The following is a 21318-nucleotide window of genomic DNA, read 5'->3' on the forward strand; positions in this document are numbered from 1 at the left end:
GATGTCCACCCATGTCTGTATTAGACAGTGGTTGTTGGAGGGGTAATCTGACTGCATTGTCTGTGAATGCAGGTAACAACCAGCCCACACACGTCTTCAAACATCGAATGTCTGTCTGTCACCTGGAGGGGACATAGTTGTCCTCTTCAGCTCTATCTCTCACTTCTTATCTCTGAGGCCTTAAGTTCCAGCTTGTCAAATTTCCTATTCAGAGCTTGTTTGCTTGGAAATGTAAGTAAAGATTAAATAATTTGTCAGTTACGTAACACACTATTCTAGCTGTCTCTTTTTTGCACATGGTTTTGTGTATGGTCAGTCCATGATTTAAAAAGAAAAAAGAGTGGGTTAGCGTCAAAAATCAAGGTCAATTAATGTAATGATACATAACGGGACATTTGGAGTTAGCATAATAATACATGAAAAAAAATAATGCTTATTTAAAACAGCATAAAAATTTTCAACTTGACTTTTCTCCTGTTTTTTTTATTTATCCAACATATCGGCCAAGTGGTCAGGATCGGAAATAGTTTTGTTGACCTTTCAAGGGCCGAGGGGGATTCATGTTAAATGGAAGAGGGTGAGGAAGTCTGTATGTGTGTGTGTTAAAAAGAGGAAATGGGGGAGGGTAGATTGTAATGTGGAAGCCTTTACTGGAGAGAAAACCTGGAGAGAGGTTTGCCAGGGATACACAAGGGCATATAGGAAAACAAAAACAGGATGGCTCACAGGCTGATATGGAACATTATGGACCAGAAAGGGAGTTGACAGAGAAAGTTGTTGACAGTGTGACAGCAGGAATCTCACTTCTATCATTGTATTATCACTGTTGGTACTATTAGGTAAAGATGCTGGTACATCCATGAAAGAAGAAGTAATTATTGTGTGTGCATGTGTGCGTGCGTTGTGCTGCTCTGGTGTTGAAAGCATTTTATGCTCCAGTTAAGCCTGTCTGCACTTGACAGGGAGGACATATAAAAAATGTAATTATTCTTTTTTTTCCTTTTGTGTTCTGCTATTGTTTTAGTAAAAAACTGCAATTTAGTTTAAATCCACCAGAGTAACCACTGATATCTATATCAAAGTAGAACAAATACACTTTTGTTTACAACCCTATGTAAAGCTGTTTCTTTTTGCTCCTTCCTCTAGCTGTGCAGTCTCTGAACAGCCTGAATGACCAGATTGCGAGCCTCATAGTGACTGGATCCAAGCCTCTTGAGCAGGAGGAGCCTGCATTTCACCCTCCTGAGAAGGAATCAATGCAGAAGTCCATGACCCTGATGAGGCACCTCCTTGTGGATGCACAGGTGAACGGAACAGTACATTCATTACCTCATAGGATACAGGGGGCGCTGCAGAGGGACTGCTGAGAGACCTACCTGACAAAATTGTTTGATTAACACAGGTTCTGAAAAGCAGCTCTTGTGGTAAAACCTCAATTAGAAATTGTTGCTGTTTCTACAGCTGGGCAAATAAGCATTCATGCAGTGTCCGATTGAAACTAGGGTTCAACAATGAATTTAAATATTATTAAACTTTAATAAGTCACATAATACCACCCTAATTTAAACATTTTTTTATTAATATAAAAGTTCAAATGCTTCAGTGCAGACCCCAACGAAAGACATCTCTTTGATCATTTTCCAGTTAAAATGAAAAGCAAAAATTTCAATTCAAGCAAAAAGCGTGAATCAATATCCATTCCAAATATTTGTAATATTATACATTTTCTATATACTGATGAGACCTACTTAAACCAAAAGTAGGGTTTTTATTTTTGTATATTAATGTTATAATGTTTCATTGGCTTATCGTTTTCTTAACAGATGTGCCCATTTTCATAAGCAGTCAATATAACTCCAGTTGTCTTTTCATTTCAACATTGTACATCGAAATATGAAAGAAATTGATTTTACTTCACTGTCCGGAGTGTCAGTTTAATGAACAGGCTCAGGTTTAATGTGTACAGACTCCAACCCTAGTCTACATAAGTCTCATGTTTTACCAGTTAGACCAACGACTGATTGCTTTCTTCACCATCTAAGGTGTGAAAATGTCTGTCATGCCCATATAAGGGTTGTGGCAGATTTGATTGACAGCTCTGCGCGCTGCATCTGTCTGTCAGGTCAGGAAAGGTAGCAGCTTGATCAGTCTGATTTCTCGTCTTTTTTTCTTCGTTTGGAGAGTTTGTTTAACACATATCTGACAACATACATGGCTTGCTGTGCGATTAACAGACCATCCAAGAAGTTGATGCTTCAGTTTTTTTCGGTAAGTGTTACAGTAGTGTTATATTTACTGCATACTCGTGTGTCGGTATTTATATTTACGGACCTAGCTTGTTTAGCGTTAGCTTGTAAACCAGTCGGCTAACTGTACTCAGTGTAATCCATTATTTACGGTCAATGGTTTAGCCAATCAAGACTCCCATTCATGCCAAAGAAGCTAGTGGCAACATAGCTAGCCAGGACTATTAAACTGGGGGAAAATGTAATTCTGAAGTGTTAGAAATTTTAGTTGGCAAGATGTTGAAAAGACAGAGTTTGTGTGATGTTAGAAGCTAAAGGTTCACCTCGGTGGTTAACAGCAGACTGTAAATATGGTTATCCGACGTTATGATGAATGTTATACTCCACGTAAATGTCGACATTAAAAGACAAACTTTGTGTATAAAGTTCAACATTAATCAGACGATACTCGCTGATTAAACATGTTATAGAGGATGATACTAACGTTACATGACTTCGACGGCCCACAAACTCAAACTTCAACATTTTCTGTCATTATTATTATAACATAAACAAGCGATAACAAGTACAAAACTAAAAATGTCGACAGACAGAGATCAGCTATATGTTGAAGCTTGAACATAAAAATCAGATTTGTGCAAACTGTTACCAAATTAAAAATTTTTGTGTCTTTGTATGAGTTCAGGGAAAATTAATCTGGTTATTAATATAGTTCTTCATCGTTACAGATTCTCTTACACAGAATACAGCAGTAGAAATATGAAAGATATAAATAACATATGGAATGAAAATAAGATATAAAGCCATAAGTACAAGAAATAGTTTGAAGAATACAGCCATGTACCGAGCTCATGTTAATAATAAATGAGCTACTGTATCTTCTGTACTAAAGCACAGAGAGTTGGGACCTGTTAATGATTTAAATAATTCAGGTTATATTTGTTTCATGTAAAGATGAAGTACTATCCACAATAAACTGCTCAATTTGCCCTCCAAAATCTGAGGCAATTTTATGTGGAATATCATTGTGCAAGTGATTGAGAGAGCTGAAAATAGCATGATTACAATAAGGTTTATCTTATTAACTTTGAATAGATGTTGATTACCTGAATACTGTACCTTTGTTGTCTGGGTAGTACACTGTTGAATTTATAAATGTGCTCTTACACATAGATGAATACAGAAAATGCACAAAAAATTGATTTAATGAATAACTGCTATTTTCTCTCTTTCTTTGCCATCCTGAAGACCCCGCACTAAAAGTCCATGTTCTCCTGGATCCATGTCACATGCTCAAGCTTCTTCTGAATGACTTTTCAACAGTTTGAAGTTGTGGTGAGAGAAGATGGCCAGCAGATAAGACGGCAGTACATCAAGGAGCTCCACAGGCTTAAGGAGAAGGAGGGTTTGCACCTTGGAAGACTGTATTCATGCTTCAGCTATTCAAATAAAAATAGATCTCCTCCAAACAACTTGCAATCAAACCATTTTCTTCCCATTTTAAAACCCTTTGTCCAGTGTAGATGGGAGTAGTTGATATTATGTGATATTGATCTGGGAAGACTACATTTCTAAATCATTTTTAACTGTGTTTTTATTCACAGGTTATTGATCTTATTTACTCTCAATGTATCTTGATTTAAGAATGGGGCTGTGTTTAAGGGCATGTTTTTCCAATGACTCTGTTCCATCCCACTTTCAGAAATGAACTGCATTAGTATTTGGTAAAAAAAAATGTCAAAAGAATAAAAAGTTGTGTAAAAGTAGACTTCCTTCCCTAAGCTATTGAGTTGAGCATTAATACACATTTTATTCTTGTCATTTCAAATCTAAAATGTATACTCATAAGTAGACACAAAGGAGTGCATTTATATAGAAATATTTATTTAATCTGAAAAACCACATTCAAAAACCCTGTTTTTACAGCAGAGATTAACATGTTTACAGCTTGGTACAAAAAAAACAAATAGGTCTGATTAGCTCATGTCTCTCAGACTGTACGGGGGGGGGGGGGGGGGATGTTTTGATGACTCATCAGTTTTGATTTGATGAAGGATAAGAGTTATTCACAATAAGGCGTGTAGCTGACCTGATTGACAGGTGGGTGCGGTGTAACTGTTTGTCAGGAGGTTTAAAACACACCTCAGCTCCAGCTCTCAGCCTGTCGCTAGGTTGAATGAAGGTAAGGGTGAGACAGCATTTCAAGCATGGAGACCGCCATCGATGCAGGAACATGTGGGTGACATCACTGAGGCCATCCGGGGGAGACCTTCCTCGCAGTGAGTTGTTGAAGAAGGGAAGCAGGCCTTTCAACCGAAGTCCACCCCAGAAGAACCAACACATACAGATGTTGTTGAGGCCCAGGTTTCTTCCTCTGTCTCTGCAGCTCTCTGGGCACCTTGACGGACAAGTCACCAATAATCCACACTGTGTCTATAGGAGAAATACAAAGGTGTTCAATTAATGCCTCAGACAAGACAAAATGTACAGTTAACTACATGTGACAGCTCAGGGTGTTTTTTTGTTATTAGCCACATCTGCAGGGATAATATTGAACAAGGTAGCTGCAAGTCATAATAATAGATACCAGTCTTAAATACCATTTTTTCTAATACTTACAGTTTTTGGTGTGCAGCTGACACTTGGCATTCATCACTGGCCACAGACTCCATGACTTCATGGGGTTCTATAGAAAACAAATATCTTATAATAAATACAAAATATTTATTTATCAATTGTCATGTTCACCCACATCGCTGTTGACATCAGTAAATAGAAGACACAGACATTACTCTTTTTGTCAGAACAGTAACATGAACTGTATGCTTTGTAATATTGATTTCTTCTGGATGTCTCATATTTACAGTCTATGGTCCAACAATAGTTTTATCAACATCAACGAAAAGAAAAAAGACGCCAAAGCTCTGTCTTATATTGTAAGAAAACAAACTTATTATCCTTAAACATGTAATTACACCCAAGTAATGATTTGTAACACAGTGTGAGAATTTAAATGTAAAGATTAGCCTCAAAATGTTTCTTACATGTTATGATAAAACTTTGCTAATGTATTGCTCTGCTAACCCTGACAAGGTCAAACTGCTCTGACAAATAACTAATAACCATAATTAGATATTTTTTAAAAAGTGTAGTTTTAAGACTTTAATAAAATATTTGGGTTGAGGATAATTAGTTTTAACTGTGTTGTATAAAAGTATAAACCCCAATAAGACTGCAATTCCAATATGGATGCGCCCGTCGATTAGACTCATTTGATGCCTACGTAACAGACGGGTGACGTCACTCAGGGTTCGTCCAGTAATATTTACAGTCTATGAGTGAGACAAAGCCTACATGGCACTGTGCATCATCATCATTCTAAAAGCCTTCTCTGTTTTGATCAAAGAAAGTTATGCACCAAGTTGATTTTCAGATGAGACTTGGTACATTTAATTTAAAGCTTACATAGCTGTTGCATTTCTCCATTACTCAGTGACTTAGTTATAAATAAGTGCATTGAAACAGTTTACTCTGTCCTCTTGACTAAAATGTTTTTTTTCTTTTTATAGGGTGGTCTTTTAAATCTTGTTCACTGTAATATGGAATTTGAATTTGTATACTATAGATTCAAAATCTTTTGCCTATTATGTGTAAATCTGGCCGAGACTTCCCTGATATAACCATGGCACTGAAATTTATACATTAAAGAAGTAGCCTAAATACTGATCTTTGAGGTAACCAAATAGCCTGACTGCTTAAATATAATTGTAGCACATGGGGGTCCTAACCTGGTTGGACAGATGAGATACTAACATCGATCTAGGTCCTAAGGAGTATACACCTTGAATTACCCACGCAGGGAGTTAGTGTTGGTTTTATACTTCACACTTTTTAATGCCTTTTTTAGCATCATGAAACATTTACATTAGCCCTGTGTGTACAAAACAAAACATAGAAAAACATAGAATGCTCCTCTATATAGGGGAGTTGTGAGAAGAATTTAAAGCTCAAAAAGAGTTCAGTTCCGGGGAATAAAATAAAAATGTGTGTGTTCAGTATCTTGTCTACTACCAGGGTAGGTGAAAAGTGTGCATCTGTCTTATCTGGATTTAGAACGAATGAGTCACGCAATCTATCGTCCTCTGGGGCAGATCCTGCAGCTTGCCACACTGTGTAACGAACGTCACTGGGCTGGGCTCGCCATCACTAAGTTCATCTATGTTATGTTATTTTCTGCTGTTGCACCTGTAAACACAATTCTCAGCCAAATTGCCATGACAGATGCATGACAGGCTGCCGTCAACAGTGTCAACCTGGATGAATTTTGGAAAAATTATTTATTACTGCTACAAGAAAACACGGATGTCAGTTCTTCAGAACCTTCCTGAAGTAGGCAGTACAGAATTTCCCTGTTCCTCAAAACATAAAAGAGCTCCAACGATTTACTGAAAAGAGTCGTTCATTTCTCAACTTCAGTTGCGTTCTCCTCTCTCCCGTCTCTCTCTCCAGACCGTAAGAGTCGCTCAAAGCCCGCCCTCCCTCTCCCTTTCATGTCCGTGATATGTACTGACTGAACCAACAGGACGGAGTCGGTCGGGAGCTCTGTGTCGCTAAAGCTCCTGTTCAGTTCGTTCAGCCTCACTCTTTCTTTCAGTCAGTCAGTGAGTGATTCATGTACTGAACGTACTGAACAGAATGGTCGGGGAAAATAAATGTGATTGTTTTAGCAGCTTTCAGTTTGCAAACTGTAGCTTTATCCAACTAAATGCTCAGCTCATTGGCTTATTATTCACCACCGGCTGTTCTCAGTACGATCGCGAGCAGAACTAAACGTTCGGCCGTGTTTCAGCTTATTAAATTCTGATTCACAGACAGAGTTGCGGAGAAGTACTGAACGATTCGGTGAAGGAATCTTTTGAATGAATCACTTTACTGAACTGATTCTACTGATTCAGTACACTGAAAAGAACTGCTTTTCCCATCACTATTGGGCTATGGCTTTTGAGGCTTTGAAGCAACACCTGGTGTCACAACACAGAAGCCCAGCACTTGCCTGATCCAGTTGGCCCTCCACCTCTAGGAATTCTCCTTTACTGTGGAATATCGAAAAGGAAAGTACAATACTGTACCGGACGCCCTGTCAAGAGCTCCTGTTGTTGACACCCAACAACTACCTGCCACCTGTGCTGTGGAGCCCCGTTCAAAAAACACCACAAAAAATCTTCAAGTGACTGATGAGGACATAAAGGAAAGCTCAACAAGAAGATCCTGACGCCCAGTCATTGTATGATAAAATCATGGAAATGGGAGAAGTAAATGAAAATGCAGATACAAAGTTTTCATTGATTCACATCTCTGGCAGCTGATTACTCAAGCCTACAAAAAGGCAAAACGCAGGAGAAGGACAAACTCTGTGAGCCATTGTGCGTCTGCTCAGCCTGTATGTATGTGCGTGGTCCCGCTGTGTGTATCTGTCTCTCTCTCTCGCGCGCACAGGCTGGAGGGGCGCAGCACGTTTAAGGGGTCATATTATGCTTTTTCTGGTTTTATATGCTCTTTAGTGTGTTTTCCATGTGTCCTGTGCATGTTTAGGCACATCGATGTGCAAAAATTCAAAGTCCGCGGAAACGCAGCTTCTCCTACATCCTCATGTTAGCTGCAGCTAACAGCCCCCCTCGAAAATTTGCAAGTGTGACGTCTTGTCAGTGTGATATCACTGATCTAAGCCCATTGGCTCGTTGTGGCAAGCCCAGCAGCTCATGTTGCACGCCCATTAACTTCTGTAGCACGCCCACAATATGCCGCAGCCTGCGGTAGCACAGTAGTGCTAAGGTGCTAATGTTTTTGGTCCCCTGAGCCAAAGTGGCTGCATTCCCAATATGGTAAAAGGGGCGTGACATTTCCGAGAACAGTGCTGAGCGACTGACCAATTACGGCAGAGCCGACAGGCCGACCAATCAGATCAGACTTGGCACACGTGGGGACTCTGAACGTGGGCACTTCAGAGCCTTAGAGAGAGAGTCAGAAGCGAGCCGGTGCATGGAGCGGCAGTACATGAAAACAGACACTTTTTTCGAGCTTTAGCTATTGTGAACATACTTTAGTAGGTACATAGATTAAATATACGAACCCCAAAAAGGGCATAATATGACCTCTTTAACATATTTAATAAATATCCCTGTAATATTATTTGGTCGCGGAGGGATCATCAGGTGAGAGTCTGTAATCATCATTTCAGGGAGAATTCAGCTGAACAGAGTGAAGCAGTAAACTGTAAAAAATATCGCAATATAGTTCGCAGGAAACAAAAATATTGCAATGTAAATTTTTCTCAATATCGTGCAGCCCTACTTTGAATCCTCCAAGCACACACCAGACGACTCGGCCCGATCGGGAGACCACACACCTGCCATTTGTTGTCACGATTTGACAGTGCCGTTTTCAGACCTCACAGAAAGTCACGTGATTAGACGTGACTTCAAAAGACACGAATGATGATCATCGTCAGCTGGCTGTTCTCTGCTCTGCAGCAACGAAACAAAAAAGGAAAAAAAGAGTGTTGGTGAAATCCTGGCTGAGAAGGGGCTCAGATGTTCGCTGCCATCTTTGTGATCTGTCAAAGTGCGCAACATCCGGTGGCTTCCCTGTCCGCTTGCTCTCATTGGCTGTTGCAGGTATTTCCGTTTGAAGCAGCCCGACTAGGAATCGTAAATATCAAACAGGGAAGCTCCGAAATGATCGTGAGCAGTAAAATAATCGTATGACACCACACACTTAAGGATTATTCTGACAAAAAAAATTGTATGCGACAAGCCTCGAATCAGGACACACCCCCCCGATCGTCGGGAGGGGCAAATCGGGGCTAAAATCGTCTAGTGTGTGGCCAGCTTAGGTGAGGGCCATAGACATTACTGCCAATAAAATGGGGAGGTCAATAACTGTAGTAAAGCGATGCAGAAAATACTTTAATCTCACTGAAGCAAAAAAAGTAAAAGTTTTCCTCTTAAAAGTAAAACGTATTACATGCAATTCAAATATTTGTGTAATTGTGTAAATAATCGACCTTTTACTTTTCTTATCATCACTTCTTTTGTTTACAGTTCCCTCTTAAGGGAACTGATTTTGCTCTTACTGTCGGCTTTGAGGTTACAATGTCAGCTTTCTCATTTGCGCTGCCTGACTTTTTGTTTGCAATTCTGGCACAAACCTCTCGAGTGGGTGGGGTTTGAGGAATGCATCGCCATTGGCTAATGACAGCTCAATGCCCTTAACGTTCCAGGAAGTCTTTTTATTAACAGACCCGCCCCTTTATCAAATATCACTCATTGATTTGACACTGCAGAGGATCAGACTTCAGTGAAACTTATCAACATCAGCTGAGTTTAATTACAGAGAAAAGACGGACATTGAAAAGACGGTAAACAGACCGTCGGACATTTAAACAGACTGGAAACATCTGTCAATTTATAAAGAGTCAGTCTGTGATGAGCTGGGATTAAAAAAGTGTTTGACATGAGGATTAACAATGATCAACCCCAACTTTTTTAATTGATTGGTTTCCTGATTCCCCAACAAACAAAAAGTCTGTTAATTGTAAGTGTTAAAACCAAAGGATCAGAAACGACTCCATTATTAGAACAATCTGTATTCAAAAAAATGCAGGTTCTTGAGCGCTTTAACTGATTTTGGGTGTCAGTGCTGTGCTACTTATAAACATTGGAAAAGGCAGTAAAAGCCCTATTCGCACGGGACTAGTATTACCTTGGTACCTCTAGTAATTTGTAATAAATGCGGAGGTCGTCTGTGATCTTAAACCCGTGCGAATCTGCCATTTCCGTAATTTGTAAAGTAAAAATTCCACCTACTTATACTACCTACTATATTTCGCCAAACACAGAGGTTATGTGATAATATTAGTCCCGTGCGAATCGGCATCTCTGTGATTTGGGGTAGTTTTTTGTTTTTGTTGTGTTCTCCACACCTTTTTTCTGCCTTTTTCCCAGTCGAGAATTATGCAGTCTGCGTTGGCAATTATAAATGAAAGTTTTGACAGCATTTTGGGTGCAAATTCAGAAGGCTCATCTAGCTACACAGCATGGAGACCCATTCGCAGAAAGAGCAAGCTCAAAACCATCAGTAGAGAGAAATCTCCAAAGATCACAAGATGCATTACATGCATGGAACATTTTTCTATCTGTTACGCATAGATTACGCAGAGCCTTGTGTTATACGAGTAACGTATGTCTGTCTGTGAATGGCTCAGTGCGAGTGAGGAAAGAGAGAGAATGAGGGGAGTGTGTGTGAGAGGCACGTTACTGATGCTGGGGACTGGAGTAGAAAACGCGTAGACAAGAAATTGTCAGCATCTGAAGTGTATGTATAGTTCGAGCTCTGTGTGCGTAAACGGCCCGACACCTCAAGTTACAAGCCGGACTCTCCGTGTCTGTTTACAACTTGCTGCACCCCAGTTAAAGTGAGGGCTACAACTTCGCCCCTGGAGCAGAGCAATGCAGTCTCCCCTGTGTGCTCCGACCAGGTCGGAACGGCGAAGCAGGAGAGGTTAACACTTGACATCATATCCAGGGGATAATGTCAGTAAATTTGAGTTAAAACACAGACTTCGCTTATCCCGTGCGAATGCTCCGCACGAAACACAGATGTGGTGGGGTAATTTCTAAATCACGAGGTCCCCAGGTAATACTAGTCCCGTGCGAATAGGGCTTATGTCTGAAGTCCTTTGTTAATAAGTTCTGACCACATCAGAGTTCTTTTATATGATATCTGTTGCTCTATGTCACTGTCGGAAGTTAGCAGATGGTTTCCCAGTTTTCTCTCAACTTCAAATGTCTCCAACATCTCTTGATGTCTTGGGAGGAGGAGATGGGGGTGGGGGCCACAAACCAACTGAGAAAAAAACTCAATTAAGCCCCCCCCCCTTCCAAAACTAATAATAACATATAAGAACATGATAGTTTTATCACACCATTAATATTGTCCAACAAGACACTGCAGATGGGGCTTCATGTGCATCTTTATTTTCCTCCCAAGGCCCATCTGGTGTTCATCCTGCAGTCAAGCTGGGAGGAGATTGTCTGCTGAGCTTTTGCCACAGACCCTCCCTCTATCTGCCCTTCCCTGTGCCGTACCTGGCTGTGATTACATTAACTGAGCTGTCACTCAGTGGAGGGAAATTGGGGGAGAGAAAGGGAGGTTTTAAGCACTGGGGGTGACATGGGCACATTAGAGAGGCCAGTAAAAGTGACTTTGACAGTGACTGAGTGGAAACGGATAATAAGATCCATCTGACTCCCTCTGACCTCCTCTCTGCTCTAATCACCAGTGCATAGCTGCAGCCAACATATGCCTGCCTGTAATAATAGTGTCCAAATTAATATTTGAAAACAAAGGATTGACTTGGTCAATTGTGCTTGTACCTGTCCCAAGGGTCATGGAAGAGCAGAGGTGGCTAACAGTCTCAGAGGACTTAGGGGAGGTGCTGTTGATGGAGTGAGTGTGTAATGGGTCCGGCTGGGTCAGTCTGTCCCTCCCCGACTGCGGCCTCAGCTGGCCTCCAGAGCCTGGTTCTACCCAATGCATAATACATCACCTCAGTCCCATCTGCCCCCTTAACCTCGCCTCAGACTCCACCAGGCCTGTCTAATAGGCTTGACAGGGAGATGTGCAGTCATGTGCCAAACAGCTGATGGCTTATTGTGGGCCAGCTCCAGTTTGTTTTTTCAATTACAAAATTATTTTTTCAAATCAAAAGGAGCTTAAACTAAGAACATCATTTGTGTCGTTCTTTTTCATATTTTAGTTAACTTTATATTTTCTGTTTGCCTTTCCACATAGTTACAATTGCTTGTTCATGGTGAATGCAGTGGGCCAGAAGGTACTTAAACAGACAAGGTCAAACCTTTATTTTCTACTTGCTACTGCAGTCAAGATAGTAGAGCTTAATGGAATTTCCAGGAATATCTTCCTATATGTATTCATTGACCAAAGAGTATCAAGAAGGAATATTTAAAAAGGACTGTTTTGATTTCAATCTGCTGCTTTAAAATATGTTCTTTTTGGGGAGAGGGACACAAAATTTGAATTATCCTGAGAAATACATGATGTTTCATATTACATGCACATGGTTACATGTGTCTGCCCAGTGTTGATTGCCCTGATTGTCTTTACCTGTTAGATTATTCTGTCATGATTCAGGAAAACACGAGGTGGACCCAACTGCAGAACAAACAAACAAAAATATATTTTATTTTAAACAAAAAGGCCAAAGGCAAACAAATTTTACTTTCTTCAAACCAAAAAAGGGAAAACAAGGAGCCACTAGAAAACACTGGAAAATCTGACATAGACTGACACTGACATCAAACATAGGACAATTTACATACAAATTAACAATGATCTGACAACAAGAGGGAAGGAACACTGAGACTAAATAGACACAGGGGTAATCAGACACAGGTGAGACTAACGACACAGGTGAAGACGATCAGGGCAATCAACACTGGAGGGAAACACACAGGCTGTTTTTGAAACCACATACTATACTACTAGTATATCCTGATTTGGCCAAAATGCAGTATGCAGTATGCGAACAACTGCGAGATCCGCAGTATGGCAAAAATACCAGAATGTCATACTGATTCGGGAAAAATTTACAGTATGCATCGGACCAGTCTACCTCGCGTACTGTTTCCCAAAATGCAAAGTGCCAGGTTAGAGATCAAAATGCCGGAGCGCAGCTGTTTGAACTCATCGTGGTGGTGACTGAATATCTTGCCACATTATGGGCATGAACCAATAACAAATATGAACTGTTCATATATTTATATGTCTTACCACCTCAGATTTTCCTGCTTTTTAGACTGTACAGTGCATTTGCCACAGCTGGACAAGCAGCTGCAGTTACAGGGTCCTTGGCTTGCTCTTCATATTATTCACAGCTGAGTAAAAGTTAAACCTGAATGTCTGAAAAGTATTCTACAATTTTAATAGCATGCCAATCATATTTCAACCCAGGGCATTGTGTATAAATTACAGAATATATGAGAGATTGTAGACTTGTTTTATTTTAACTATGTTAATTGCCTCCAGATGGGCTGTTGTTTACTTCCGCATTCCAGGACCGGAAACCAGTTTAACCATGCCAAGCATATTACAAATTAACCAACGACTGGCAGTCATACTACATACTACTGTTGAACTACTGTCGTATGCAGTATATACTGCATACTGATTTAGAAAGTAGTATGTTGTACGCGGTTTCGAAAACAGCCACATTCAGGAGAACCAGAACTACAATATAAATCAGGATACACTGAAGATACACAGAACTCAAGAATGTTACAATAACAACACTAGATCATAGAGAAACACAAGGATAACAAATTACAAAATAAAACAGGAAAGACTAAACTATAGAAAACATTTAAAGAAACACAATGGAAACAAGCAACACTTGTTTCCAACACTAAAAGGCCAAACAAGAGGAGAGGACATTCGTGTGGCTGTTGTGAAATGTTTAAAAGACAAACAAATAAACACCAGCCACATGGTATCAGTGGCTACAGATGGAGATGGTGCACCAAGTGTGAGAGGGACACATAAGGGCTTTGTGACGATATTACAAAAATCCCTGGATCGAAAGCTGCTCACCTTTCACTGCATCCTACACCAAGAAGCACTGTGCGCTCAGAGTGTGTGGCGGTGACGGACTTCGTGATTCAGATGGTAAATAAAATTATAGCAAAAGGCTTAAACCACCGTCAGTTCCGTGCACTGCTGGAAGAGGTTGACTGCGCATATTCAGACCTCCTGCTGCACAACAAAGTCCGGTGTCCAGAGGTGAGGTGCTGAAACGTTTTGCTGCATGTGTGGAACATGTGAAAACGTTTCTGCCTTGATTATCATGAACTGGACGATCCGGAATGGCTGGAAAAGTTGCACTTCATGGTGGACATGACAAATCACCTCAACACGCTAAACTTCAAACTGCAGGGAAAGGGGAGCACAGCACTGCAGCTGCTGGATGATGTTTTTTTTAGCGTTTGAGCGCAAGTTAATGGTTAACGGTGTACAGAGAGGCACATTCTGTCATTTCCCCTCCCTGAGAGAATTCAAAGAAGGCCAAAATCACATAAACTGTGATTATTTACATCTTGCAATCACCGGAATGCAGAGGAAAGATTCAGGGAGTTCAGAAAGGAAAAAGCTACACTCTCCTTTCCCATCACACCATTGGATACAGACCCATCACTGCTGAACATGTGCACATTTACAGGAGTAAGTCAAGCTGAGCTTGAAATGGAACTGGCCAACATAGACCTGTGGGTGTCCAAGTTTAGGCGCCTTACAGCTGAGCTCCAAGATGTTGCCCGTCAGAAGGCAACTCTCGCACAAAACCACGTGTAGGAGCCGCATTTAAGTTTATTGTATATGCATTTTAATTTGTAACTAATTTTGTGTGCGCCCTCTATAGGCAGAGTGGCGCGTCTATAAGGGGCAGTGCAGAGCGCACCTGGGAGGAAGACGGGTCACGGCGCATACCGTCATTGACCGCAGACTCAGCAGTCGCGTTTAATTATATGAATTACATGTTTTTTAGGTCATTGGAGACACCACACATACTTTTTGGTTTACTTTGATTTGCAATAACACTATCAGCATCTTTAAGAATCAACTCTCACTGGATTTATTTTGGATCAAGTCTGCGCGTTTGATGAACTGTTCCTGTTTCTTGGTAAAAACAAGAAAAGAGCTTACAGGACAAACCTGATTTTTGAGTTTTTGCTACTTCACCACGAATGGAGCGACATGGAAAACCTGACAAACTTGTCTTTCAAACATGGGATGCCATTCCCAACAGTTACAAAAACAATAAAAATTAAAACCGCAAGCGGTGATGAAGGGCCCTCGCACCCCTGTGCATGTCGGGGTGTGTTGCGACCGCGGGAGTGCAGCAGCAGTGGAACGTGGCTAAGCAGCAGGCCGTGCAGTCCGATTTGTGTAAAAGTCGTACTATGGTATGCTGAAACAGTGTAATGAAGATCCAGGGGTGCAAACTGATCAGGGATGAAAAAGGTGACATCCAAACCACCTAGGGGGGTCCGGGGGCATGTTCCCCCGGGAAGATTTAAAAAAAAAATATATCAGCTTTAAAATGTGAATTTACAGACAATTTTAGCATTCAGACCGACAAAAGAAGCAGTGCAAACAATAAGAAAACACAATTGCTTGTCTATAACTATGTTCTGTTTTAACTTTTTGATAAAGCTTCAGTGAAACATGAAAAACCCATTCTCCCAACCTTCAGTCCCTTTGTATAAATGGGATGAATTTGCAGAACAGGGCTTACCATGTTCTACTAAGGGGTGATGTGAAGGGCAGTCACTATGCAAGTAGCTCTCAGAGCAGAGTCTGAGAGAGCATCATAATACTAACAGTCATCAAGTATGGCAATATTTTCCCATCTTTTCTATCATATATATGTAACATTATCAATCAATATCATTATCAATATATTAACCTGATGTTTTGCTCCTGCTGATTTTCATTAAGTTTATATTCCCTCTCTTATTACATGTGTTGACCAGCTGTCACTTTAATGTTGCCTGAGATAATAATGAACCAGAAAGCTGTATGAAGTTACCTTCAAGCTAGCACGCATTTCTCTCAACATCTTTACCTATGGCTACCAAACAGTAAATATGATCAGACAGTATGTTTAACAGAAAGGCTGGCTTGCTAGCCAGACTTCAAATCTTTCCACAGTGTTATTACGGGAAAATAACTTTATGTAAATTAGCCATGTGCTGCATATTGTGACTCATTGAATCATGCTTCTTACCTCATCTGTATCATGGGTCCTGTATCATGCATGAGAAATTTTAATATGATTGAACACTAGATGGCAGAGATATAAGCAATTACTTTTTTGGCACCTTGCCAAAATGCTCAAAAAAGTTCAAACGCATGCCACAGCCACAAAATAACGTGCAGAGCACAACGAGATATGCTGAACCTGTCTAGAACACACTGACACTGAGTTTGCGCTGATCGGATGAGCGCCCTCGGACAAGTGCGTTCAAATAGGAAGGCTGAAATCGTCGATCTTGAGCAATTTTGGGCCATTATCATGTGGACAACATCCAGCTCATGGAGCTGGATGTTGTCCACTGGAAGGACCAGGTATTGCCCCACGCCTCCTCAGAAATCTCAATCCCCGATTCCCTTTCCCATTTACCTTTAATGTATAAAGTGTTATTATTATTGGCATGGGAAAGAGCTGTGTATAGTTTTGAAATTGAGTTAGAAGGGGTCATGGTCATGGCATTTTTCAGAATGTGGAAAAATTCTGATTCAACAACTGAAAGGTCAGTCAATTTACATTCATGATCAATATATGATCTTATTTCATATGTTTCGGGATAACTGAAATAGTTGCCTCCGTCCAAGAGGGTGGGATTTCTCCCTTCTGTAGGACGTAATTAAATGTCTTAAGTAATAGTGGAACTAGTTCTGTCCTTAGGCTGCGATACCACTGAGAATTGTACCCGTCCGGCCCAACTGCCTTTCCTGACTTTAGTCTGGTGATAGCTGCATTAATTTCCTCCGCTGAGATTGGTTTTATTAAATTCTCATTTTGAAAGTCTGAGAGTGAAGGTAAGTCTAGAGAGCTAAGAAAGGCATCAATGCAATCCTCTAGGAGCACTAGGTTGTGAATATAGATCCCTGAAGAAGACCTCAAAACATTCCTGAATTCTTTCCAATTTAGTTTCCAGTATATTAGTTTTAGGGTTCTTAATTTTGTATATTGTACTTTCCTCCTGTTGTTTACGTAGTTTGTGCGCCAGGTATTTTGCTGATTTCCCTCCTATCTCATAATATTTCTGCCTCAGGAAAGTTAAATTCTTCTCGGCCTCCTGTGTGTAAATATCATTGATTTCACCCTGTATTTTCCTGATTTCCTGCTTCACAGTGGAATTTGGGTTGTTTATATCTTCCTGTTGTTTCAGCTTTAAATTCATCTGTAGATCCACTAGTTTTTGCCCTTTGGTTCTCTTTAGGTGAGAAGTAATAGAGAGTAATTTACCTCTCATTACCGCTTTAAGCGTATCCCATAGAATAGTTGCCGAAACCTCCCCTGTGTTGTTAATTTCTAGAAATTATTTTATGTCTTCCTTTATTTTAGATACTATGGCAGGGTCATTGAGTATATATGAATTAAATTTCCACAGAGTGTTTCGTTTTTTCCTAGCCACCTCCAGAGACATAGAGATAGGACTACGATCAGATAAATCCCTTGTTAGTATGTCACATTCTCTAATCTTAAATCTATCCACATTAAACATAAAAAAAGTAATCCAGCCTAGCATAGACTTTAAATGAACCTGAATAGTGTGTGTAATCTTTGATAGATGGGTATAGCTCTCTCCACACGTCTATTATCCCCATTTCTACCATATCAATCAATCAATCAATCAATCAATTTTTATTTGTATAGCGTCAACTCATAACAAGTGTTATCTCGAGACACTTTACAAGAAGCAGGTAAAATACCTTACTCATTGTCTGTTAACATTACAAAAGAGCAGGTAAAAAGACCTTACTCATTCTTATGTTACAAAAGAGCAGGTAAAAAGACCTTACTCATTCTTATGTTACAAAAAGCAGGTAAAAGACCTTACTTATTGCTATGTTACAAAGATCCGGCCTATCCATCATGAGCACTTTAGCAAAGCAGGAAAAGTTACAGTGGTAAGAAATATATATATATATATATATATACATGAGTTAACTTTTCTTATGAGTGGGTTAATCTGAATAGTCGGATTGGAGGAGTCTAGTTTGGGATCGAGCCTAAAATCAAAGTAACCCCCACAGATAACCGTGCCCTGAGAGTCCACCATTAAATCAGAAATATTCCTATAGAATACCCAATCACTCCCGGGTGGGGCATATACATTTAATATTGTGATTTCAGACCCCTCTATCCTTCCTGTTATCCTGACAAATCTGCCTTCATCATCACTGATTTCTGAGATATGTTCATAGTTAAGTGCACTAGAGATAAGTGTAGCCACACCCCTTTTATGTTTAGATATGACAGATGAGGAGAATACATATTTTAAACCCTTTCTTTTCAACCTCAAGTGGTCCGCTTGGTTCATGTGTGTCTCCTGAAGTAAGGCAATCTGGGCTTTTTCTTTCTTTAGTTTAGACAATATCTTACTCATCTTAATCACATTTATGACCCCATTTACATTAAAAATAAATAATTTTCACTGGCTTCACTTTTACCAGGATCAACCTGGGCTGGGAGCCGTCTGGTGGGGGAGATGATAAAGCTCTATGCGCCCTCTGGATCTGTAGTGTTGTTGATGAGGGGATGTTGAGATTCTCCCGAAGTAGCTTCTCCACTAAATGGATCATAGATTGTGATTCTGATTCCGCTCCCTCCGGGACCCCTTATCAATCAATCAATCAATCAATCAACTTTTATTTGTATAGCGTCAACTCATAACAAGTGTTATCTCGAGACACTTTACAAGAAGCAGGTAAAATACCTTACTCATTGTCTGTTAACATTACAAAAGAGCAGGTAAAAAGACCTTACTCATTGTTATGTTACAAAAAGCAGGTAAAAGACCTTACTTATTGCTATGTTACAAAGATCCAGCCTATCCATCATGAGCACTTTAGCAAAGCAGCAAAAGTTACAGTGGTAAGAAAAAACTGCCTTATTAAAAGGCAGAAATCTTCGGCCGGATCCCCGGCTCATGACGAAACAGTCTTCACAGGCCTAGACTGTGCCGGGCTTGGAAAGGGATAGGGGGAGAGATGGGATAAGATGCAGGAAGAGGGATAGAGAGCAAGGGGGTGGGGGGAGGTAGACCGTCCATCAGCAATCTGGTGGGGAGGGGAGGGGGTGTGGGGGGGTTGTTCTGGCAGGCCGCCAACCCACGATCCGGTGGGGAGGGGGTAGTGGTGGGGTAGGGGTTGTTCTGGCAAGCCGTCAACCGACGATCTTGAGGAGCCTAGGAGAGCTCAAGAGCTCCCAGGAAAGTAGGTGGTTAGTGACTGAGATTTATAGATAGATACATGCAGTAATATAATGTACTGTATATGCAGAGAGAGAGAGAGAGAGAGAGAGAGAGAGAGAGGAGCTCAGGGTGCCAGTTCCCCCGGTAGTCTAAGCCTATAGCAGCATAACTAAGAGCTGGTCTACACCAGCACCAGCCCTAACTATAAGATTTATCAAAAAGGAAAGTTTTAAGTCTAATCTTAAAAATACAGACTGTGTCTGCCTCCCGGACCCCGGCTGGAAGGCGGTTCCAGAGGAGAGGAGCCCGATAACTGAAGGCTTTACCCCCCATAGTACACTTAGAGACTGTAGGTACCACCAGCAGGCCTGCACTCCGGGACCGCAACGCTCTCGAGGGACAGTACGGCACTAGTAGCTCCTTCAGGTAAGATGGTGCCTGGCCATTTAGAGCTTTGTAGGTGAGAAGAAGGATCTTGAATTCTATTCTAGACTGTATAGGGAGCCAGTGCAGAGAAGCCAGGACAGGAGTAATGTGGTCCCATTTCCTGGTTCTGGTCAGTACACGAGCTGCAGCATTCTGGACCCGTTGAAGAGTCTTTAGAGATTTGCCAGAGCACCCTGACAAAAGAGAGTTACAATAATCCAGTCTGGAGGTAACAAATGCATGAACTAGTTTTTCTGCATCACTTTGCGACAGGATATTCCTGATCTTGGATATATTACGAAGGTGAAAGTAGGCTGTTCTTGAAACTTGACTGATGTGAGAGCTAAAAGACATATCTTGATCAAAAAGAACTCCTAGATTCCTAACAGTGGTGCTAGATGCCAGGCTGATGTCATTGAGGACAGTCACATCACTAGAAAAAGTCTCTCTGAGGTTCTTAGGGCCTAGCACAATAACTTCAGTCTTGTCTGAGTTAAGTAGCAAAAAATTTCTGGTCATCCAGGTCCTAACGTCCTTAAGGCATGTTTCTAGCTGACATAACTGACTGGTACCATCGGGCTTCATTGATACATAAAGCTGAGTATCATCTGCATAACAATGAAACTGTATGGAGTGTTTCCTCATAATATTTCCCAGAGGAAGCATATATAATGTAAAAATAATTGGTCCAAGCACTGAACCTTGTGGGACTCCATGGCAAACTTTAGTGTGCATAGAGGACTCATCATTAACATGTACAAACTGAGATCGGTCTGATAAGTAGGATTCAAACCAACTTAAAGCAGTCCCTGTAATTCCAAGCAAATGCTCCAGTCTGTACAACAGGATCCGATGGTCAATGGTGTCAAAAGCAGCACTAACATTTAACAAGACGAGCACAGACAGAAGTCCCCTGTCTGAGGCTAGAAGTAGATCGTTTGTAACTCTAACTAGTGCAGTCTCAGTGCTATGGTGGACTCTAAATCCTGACTGGAACTCTTCAAATAAACTGTTGTCATGGAGAAAGTCACACAGCTGTTTAGCTACCACCTTCTCCAGGATCTTCGAGATAAAAGGAAGGTTGGATATAGGCCTGTAGTCAGCCAGAGTTCCTGAGTCCAGAGTAGGCTTTTTAAGTAGAGGTTTGATTACCGCTACTTTAAATGTCTGTGGTACATAGCCTGCCAGTAAAGACATATTGATCATATCTAATATGGAGTTGCTAACTAAGGGAAAGACTTCCTTAAACAGCTTGGTTGGGATTGGGTCTAAAAGACAGGTTGACGGTTTCGATGCAGAAATAATGGAATATAACTCTGAAAGGTCGATTGGAGAAAAACAGTCGAGACTAATATCTGGTCCTGGAACTGTCTCTGCCGTATCAGACGTATCTGCACCAGGTAAGGGCAGGAGGTTACCAATTTAGTAACTTATAGTCTGAGTGTCTCCCTCCTCGAGTAGGCCTCCAACGATGTCAGTTTTAAATTAAGCTTTTCCTGCGTTGTTGTCATCTCGGATAATAGCTCATCGGTATTTTGGAGCTTATCTTCATGCCCAGCAACCCTGGTTTCCACTTCGTTGAACCTCGCGTT

General features: G+C 40.8%; 2 long non-coding RNA genes across 2 annotated transcripts in view; both read right to left on the bottom strand.

Annotated features, from left to right (window-relative positions):
• Window positions 1-4109: 4109 nt before the first annotated feature.
• LOC132990323 (uncharacterized) lies at window positions 4110-5986 on the bottom strand. Its single transcript, XR_009676045.1, has 2 exons — window positions 4866-5986; window positions 4110-4679 (listed from the first exon to the last, which is right to left on the bottom strand). It is a non-coding gene; the product is annotated as an uncharacterized LOC132990323 (long non-coding RNA).
• A 9417-nt stretch (window positions 5987-15403) lies between these two features.
• Window positions 15404-21318, bottom strand: part of LOC132990324 (uncharacterized) — a 268474-nt gene continuing 262559 nt past the window's right edge. Inside the window, exon 2 of the long non-coding RNA XR_009676046.1 lies at window positions 15404-15948. This is a non-coding gene — a long non-coding RNA (uncharacterized LOC132990324). The remainder of the gene's footprint in view (window positions 15949-21318) is intronic.

The sequence above is a fragment of the Labrus mixtus genome, chromosome 15, assembly GCF_963584025.1.
Source record: "Labrus mixtus chromosome 15, fLabMix1.1, whole genome shotgun sequence".
Classification (NCBI taxonomy): domain Eukaryota; kingdom Metazoa; phylum Chordata; class Actinopteri; order Labriformes; family Labridae; genus Labrus; species Labrus mixtus.